Below are 7659 nucleotides of genomic sequence, written 5' to 3' on the forward strand. Positions count from 1 at the left end.
CCATATAACTTCAAAAGGACTACACATTTCAGTAATACGAGCAGAATTGGGCCCAGAAAAATGCTTCCGCGCTATTTTTATAGGGCAGTGACATATTTTAAGCATTTGTTCCGCATGGAGAAAGTTTCAGCCATTACTTTTACAATTATTTTGTCTTTCCGATCTACTTTCCTTGAAAGTGTATATCTCATAAAGGTAGGACTAAGGACTATGATCCTTATAAAAATTTGGCCGAGCAGCGATCAACCTCTACTATAGTGAAACCAATAACGAGAGCATATCTTTTCTGGGAGTCCAGTTTATAAACACAAACTCTCGCGCTTCAAGAAAGTAAAAGCAACAACAACAACATCAACAAAAATCAAATATAAGCAAGGACAAGCCCAAACGAGCCCGGAGAGGAGATACCATCCAGGGACAGATAGAGAACCTGAAGGCAAGCTCAGCTGCAAGCTCTTTTACCTATGCTGACATAGGTCTAAGACTGCGACTATGTGGTGTAGTCAGCGGGAACCAGAGGGATTAGGAAAATACAGGGACTCATGGAGCGTTTCGCTGGCAACAGTTGTAGGAAGCGTTAGAGCGGTGGGGACCCGGGGGGAGCCTGACAGCCCTGCCCCGTGTTTCAGCCCCAGCTTCCCTAGCGATGCGCGGCCGTTGTTTTCTGCACCCGATACGCCTGGATTTGCGCATACATGTATATATATTTCCTAATTCCAGCCTACCCTGGGCTGTAGGCCACTCTCCACGAGGAAAAAAAAGGTAATATGCTATCGATTATTAAAAAATAAAAAAATAAGCCCAAGGAAATATGTGCTTTAATTGAATGTTTCGCTTAACGTATTTTGTAGGGATCGATTGCATTCACAGCCGCCTCGGTTCTGATCTTCGGCGAAGGACTCACATAACGAAATTTCGTTGCGCGCCCCACGGTAACGCAGAGCCCCGCCGAGGCGGCTCGGCCCCGCGGGCGCGGAGCGGACCTGCCGCGCCGTCCGCGGCCGCGGGTCCGCGCGGGGCCCGGGCCGCTCGTTCGCACGCACCTCCTGCGGACCGCTCGCTAAGCGGCGCAAATAGCGCCGCGCGGACTGTCAATAAATGCAGCGTAATAAATACAGGCTCGGGTCTGCGCGTAAAATACGCGCGCTGGCAAACGGCTCGCCCGGAGCCGAGCCGGAGATACCCGAAACCCGCACGCTGGAAAAGGGAACAGGAGCTCCTCGCGGCCGGGGGCAGCGCGGGGCGCGGAGGGGAGCGGTGCACGGGAACAGCGGCCGCGGCGGCGCCTGCCGCCAGCCGGTCCCCGGCGCTCGGCCCCCTCAGCACCCGGAGGCTGCTCCCCTCAGTCCCCTCCGAAGGCGGGCAGGCAGGGGGGTCCCAGCTGCCCCCCGGGGCAGGCGGGAGGGGACCCGACAGGGAACGGGGCAGCGGGTCCCCGGCCCGGGAGCGGGGCCGGGGCACCGGCGGGGCCATGCCACCCTGCCGGCTTTACGCGAGGCGGCTGGGAGGCTGCAGCCCTGCTCACTCTTCCTGGGGTGGCATCACCCAGATGAGCGAGGGGCATCACTTCTGGTCTCCTTTGTCTATTAATACACCTATCACCAAATCCCGATAACCTCCCTTTCTCTCTGTCAACACCCCTCAGCTCCAGGCTGTGCTTGGAGAAGAGGGATGGGACCTGCCATCAGGGTCCTGTAGCAAGGGGGTGCCCCTTTTAGGGGTTACTTGGTGACAGATGTTGACGTTTCTAGGGAGCTCAGTAAACAGAAAGTTGGACTGGACTTTTTCATAGCCCATGTGTTTTTCATCATTCCCCATCAGACTCAGACCAAAGGCAGAAGCTTCCCTCTTCACACTCTTCATCTGCTCTCATCTTCAGCAGTCACTCAGCTCCGGCGACATGGAATAAAGAGCAGAGAAAACACAGGAGACCGGGTTCTTTAAGTAATGAGAAGAGACGGGGATGAGGATGAGGCTGGCAGGAGAAATGGGGCTGGAGATCCCTCCTCCACTGCACACGAGGAGTATTCAGGTGCAAAGCACATCTGTGTAAATCACAGACTCCATCTGCGGATAAATTAGGGCAAGCACATAGGAGGAGTGAGGTAAGAGTCTCAGAAAATAACCACTTGTCCAGACTTTTCACTGGCTTCGTAAGAAGGTGAAGCTTCTGGAAGGGACTATGCTACAAGGATGAGGATTTCTACACAGTTTTAATTGAAACTCCTCTGTTCCAATAAAACAAAGCTTTTTCTTGCCTTTTGCATCAGGATGGTTTACTAGGGAGCCTCAACTAACTCCCACGCAAAACATCAGTTACAGTGCAAATGCCATCCAAGTCTAAATTTATTTTCTTAGCACAGTTGTGAAATATTCCCTCCAGCCCCCAGTAAAGATGGAGATTTTAACAGACTGGTCTATTTTGCAAGAAATAAAATCCCTGCAGCATTGCTCTGTTAAGTCAGTGGATTCAACATCCATGCATGGCTCTGGGGACAGATGGATCATAAAACAAAATGCATTGGTTGGAGTAGTCTTGTGTTCCTCATGCTGTGCGGGGGAGAAAAAAAGAAATAGGTTAAAAAAATAACACTGTCTAGAAACTGAAAGGTGATCCCACCTGAGAGCTGAGCCATCGAAGAGCCATGCATATTTCACTGTGCAGAAATGTTATCTTGGAGGAACAGTCCTTCCAGCTAATTGTATTAGCATGAACAATATGTTTTAGCCATGGAAGTGGGTATTCGGGGTAAATAGGACCCCATGGAGTTTTGCAATTTATTGCATTTTTTCCCTGTACACTTTATTTTTGTATTCCCGACAGTGCTAGGAGTGCAAGCAATGATCGTGGAAATGCAGGGTGACACAAAAACGGGCCGAGAGGACCTATCCTTCTGTCAGAAAAGGATGAGGAATACCACACCTCAGCTCACACTGTGCTAGAGATATGCAGTGTTCTTTATCCATGTGAATATGTACTTTCCTCCCAGAACTTAGATTCATTTAATGAGGCATTATGCTAGCTTCTTTCAAGCTAGCTCACAGGCTGAAATGTTTAAAGTTAGCAGAGGCTCGCACTGACGCCCCATGTTTACATCAGCTTTGAGTGGGACCTACTGTGGCCGGGGGGGGGGGGGGGGGGCGGATTCGGCTTGCCTGAGGGCCACAGCTCTGCAACTGAAAAGATTAGGCTCATGGAGCCTGATAAGCCATCAGTAAAGATAACTCCTCTCTGCTCAGATCACACCTTTGTCATCCCAAGGTTCTGACTGCCTAAGCAAAGCATATAAAGAACATGATATACGAAAAATACTGAAAATCCTGCTGAGACTTCTTTAATGTATCAGTTTGATAGCAACTCAGATGAGAGATGCTAGAAAGCCTGGAAATCTCCATGTAATCCCCTTTTTGAACACGGTGATGTGTTTTGAGACTAGTCAACCACATAGGTCGAACTCCCACTTTCACTGGCTCTGACACAGACAGAGACATGCCCATTTCCATGGGCTTTGGATCAGGCCCCGACTGTTAACTCCATATCCAACAAAGTGCAAAAATTTCCCCTCTGCTTTTCAGTGGGAATACGGCAGGGCAGGCGACAGAACTGAAATCAATGGAAATCTAACAGGCAATCTTCTGGGCACATGCTGGAGTCTTTTTCTACTATATGTGTGAGCTAACAGAGGGGAATCTGCCTGTGAAAGGAGAAGATGACACATTTAAAATATTTGCTGCTACCAGAAAGGACAATTTTGCTTGCCCTGTCTAGTGTGTGACGCTAAATGCAAGTCATTGAGGTTTAAATGGAAATCTTAGCTGCAACCTAAGCTATGATCCTATTCAGACCAAGGGAATGGAGAAGGCTGATTAGTAACCAGTCTTAATCAGGGTTAAATGCAGAATACATAATGGGACCCTATTCTGCAGACCTTATTCATTAAAATCAGTGGAGTTTTGCCTTAGAAAATACTGCAGGCAGGGACTTCTGAGTCATTAACCATTTTTCAGTGTGACATTTTACATTTTAAAATAATAAGTGAAAATTGGTTACCACAAATGTAACAAAATGTAACAAAAGCAACAATGAGCCCATGTTAACATTAATTTCTCTCTGTGTGTCTCTTTCTCTCTTTGTTTATAAAACTTGTATGCTTTATCGCTACAATGCTAACCGCTTTGGTAATAAATCTGTTGTTCCAAGCTAGGATGCTACCATATCCCTTTCCATGTAATTTATAATTATATTGATTCTAAAGCTCTGGTTCTCTATTTCCCCCCTGTTGTATTAAAAATGAGTTCTAATTGCAAGGCAGATGATCTTTCGGTCGAAGCACCTCGCAGAGTATTTTAACTGCGGCTAAGGAGATTTAATCTGATTAATAGAGAAATGAAAGCCTCCAACATTTTAAATGATAATCTTCAGTAAAAAAAAAAAAAAATGACAGAGAAAGAAGGGAGGTTAATGGAGCCAGGGAAAGCTTTCATAGATCAGCACGAGCAGATGTTCTTTTGCTTTTCTGTCAACAATTCTGGTTTGTTGTGCATATAGAAAAACAAGCTTTTCAACTCTCACCACGATTTCAGCCTGTTGCCAGCTTTTCTTGCCTGCAGGATATCTGCTTATCTAGCGTGGGAGCAGGATCAGGCCTCCTCCCCTTTGGTCTAGAAGCAAAACAACCTTTCACATGGGCTGTGAGGTTTGTCACCCTTCCTCCTCCCCCCCCCCCCACCCTTTGCACATACATTTTCAGCCCTTAGATCTTTATTTCATAAAATTCCTTTCCTCTTAGAGACCAAAAAGATGACCCACAGATGAATGTAAGAGACAAGAAATATGAAGTGCATTCAGGTGTGTACTTGCTGAGCGAAGACTAGAGGATTGTCGCCCCTTCCTTGCGGCAGCGTCTGCCTTTCAGCCACGGGATGCGGTGGTCTCTGTGCCACTCTGCCACGTCCCTACTCCTCAGTACCCCTGGTGTTTGCACCAAGCGTGTAACCCCAGAGGGAAGAGAAAGCTGTTACTTCATACCAAAAATTCAAATAGCTATTCTCCTCCGTAAAGCATCTTTGATAGCTACCTTGCATGCTCGAATGTCTGAAGTGTCCAAGTTAAATGAGCAGAGTGATATATAGCTGCGTGGGTGTGTCTTTTGGTATTTATGAGAACGAGACACCTTTTCTCATGTTTTTGTCCTTAAAGCAGGTCTGTCGTTTAGTGCAGTTCCATATTACTTTGGAGCAGCAGCACTAAATGTAATAGAGTCCAGTTTGAGCGGTAAATTTAGCTTTGTTCTTTTCTAGGCATCCTCCAGGGCAAGGAATAAATATCATGCTTTGAAAAACAAACGATCTGCATTTAAATGAAGATTAAATAATCTAAGCTTTATCACGTCGTTCTCAGAGGGTAGGCCTTTTCTTATTGTAGTAAAATATCTAAAGTAAAAAATGCCAGCACATCTCAAATAAAAAATTCTCTTTCATCACAAAAGGTTAGGTCCTGCTATACTGCTGCTACACAAAAGGCCTACCAGTTTCAGTGGGGAGTTTGTCAGAGAAAGGACTGCGGAAGTAGCTCCAAAGTCACTATCCATGGAGCAAATAATATCTGAGCTCAAAGAGAAAAGTGGCACAGTCTTGAAGCATACCTGCTTGACGTTAATTTCTCCAAAAGCGGCACCTCAGTCTGCTCCAAAGATCCTGCTGGCCAGATCTCAAGGACGTTCCTTTAGACATCACGTGTGAAGATCCATTTAATGGTAAGGAGGAGTAAACGTACTTAGCCAGACTGCTACCGAAAATACTACTTGTTCTTTACCAGCAAAATGAATTCTGGCCACATTCCAAAGGTGAGACGTTGGAAAAATTCTTAGTAGCAGAAAGGAGAAATAGGAGCTTCTCCTTGTGTGCAGCTTAGATTTTTCTTTTAATCAATTTTTTAGAAAGCCTCATCTATATGTTTTCCAGATGCTTGCCCACATCTAAGCTCCTCCATATCTCTTCACTGGTGCTCCAATAGTCTACCCAATTTTCAAAACTTTTTGAGCTTTATATTCTCCAGCCTGGGCTCACAGTGAAGCCCTTCCATTGCTCTTATCCAGTTAGGCGGTCAACAGGGGTCATGGGGCAAGGAGGGGAGCAACCGTGCAGGAGCTCAGCTGGCCAGTGCTGCCATCGTCACCAAGGACTTTGGCTGCAGGGCAGTGGGCAGCGCAAGCGAGCCTGCTGCCCAGGCTGCATGGGAGCAGGGGAACCAGGCAGAGAAGGGAGAAGCCTAGGTGCCGGCAAGTTATGCTGTGACTCCTGTGGGGATATCTCCTCCATTCTCATTGAAATTGCTGTGATGCATGAAGTGTCCAAGTAACATTTCACTGGACTATCCAAAAGAGTTCCTCTTCTTTTTTGATCCCTTCTTCCAGTTTTCTGCATTGTTTACTCAAGCTTGGATCCCACCATCCATGGTTTTATGCTTTTTGTAATGTAACTCTGTATACATAAATGCTTGCTTTTCTTTAAACGCTACATGGGTCACTTGATAGAAAATGGATAACTGAAGATTTTCTGTTTTCTATAAAAGCATGCATTATTTTTCTTGTTTGCTTGCTTGCTTCCTTCCTCTCTTCCTCTCTTCCTCCCTTCTTCTCTTCCTCACTCCCTTCCTCACTTCTCTCACTACTTCCCTTCCTACCTTCTTCCTTCCCTTCTTCCTTCCTTTCTTCCCTCCCTCCCTCTAGTTCAGACAATCGTAAAACATTATCCTTGTCAACTAGGTGTGTATATAAGATATATGTACCTCCATTTCCCTTCTGGAATGCCCTAAAATATTTATACTGGGTCCTGTGAGAGGGAAAGGAGGATATACTGTTTCCCAACATTTCTATCTGCCTTTTCCGTATGAGGTTTTAAATTGAGGTTTTGATCTGAGCCATGATAATGCTGCTGAGGGTGAGGATGGCGTTTTACCCTCATTTAATATTGGTTTGTGGTTTGCTGTTGATTGCAAGACTTCCCGCATTTCCTTCAGCCTGGAATTCAGAGACTCAGGCTCCTGCTGCAGGGAAAACATAGAAAATGTTTTTTTCCTTGCCACAAAGTATTTTCTAATAGTTGCCTCCTTTTCTGCTGTCTTTTCTTCTGCTTTAATATCTTTAATAAGTGCTACCATCTGTTTGGGTGCCTGGTATTACATGCTGTAAACAAGGCCAAGAGTTTCCGAGAAGGTATTCTGGGAAGGTATGGCTTGCTATTAGGCGTAATGAAGATTGTTGTCTTTGCTTGGGGCAGGTGGGCTGAGGCTGGAGGACATATAGTAGAAATGCAGAACATGTGCTGTCTTTGAGCTATCTGCATTTCTCTCAAAAAGAGGTTTTGCTGTTTAGCTAGCGGCACGTACTTAGCATGCAGGGATTCTTTCTCCTGCCATCCTCCGGCCCCGAACATGCTTAACCTTAGAGAGAAAGATACAGCTTTTTGTGGTGCTACTAACTGGTTGAAAGGCACTATCAATTTCAGCTGTGATAGGTACATGTCAGAATCAGCATAATTAACTGGAATGACAATCCTGTTAAATGTGTTCATGCCATTGCACTGGCAATAAAGCATGTGTAAATTTACAATTAAGGCCTGTCTTTCTTCTATACCTTAGAGACTGGTGACAAACAT

At 45.9% G+C, this 7659-nt stretch overlaps 1 long non-coding RNA gene across 1 annotated transcript; it reads right to left on the reverse strand.

Annotated features, from left to right (window-relative positions):
- Positions 1-796: 796 nt before the first annotated feature.
- On the reverse strand, positions 797-7403 carry LOC135327466 (uncharacterized). The gene is made up of 2 exons (XR_010387625.1): positions 5646-7403; positions 797-2067 (listed from the first exon to the last, which is right to left on the reverse strand). It is a non-coding gene; the product is annotated as an uncharacterized LOC135327466 (long non-coding RNA).
- Positions 7404-7659: the final 256 nt, after the last annotated feature.

The sequence above is a fragment of the Dromaius novaehollandiae genome, chromosome 2 (assembly GCF_036370855.1).
Source record: "Dromaius novaehollandiae isolate bDroNov1 chromosome 2, bDroNov1.hap1, whole genome shotgun sequence".
Classification (NCBI taxonomy): domain Eukaryota; kingdom Metazoa; phylum Chordata; class Aves; order Casuariiformes; family Dromaiidae; genus Dromaius; species Dromaius novaehollandiae.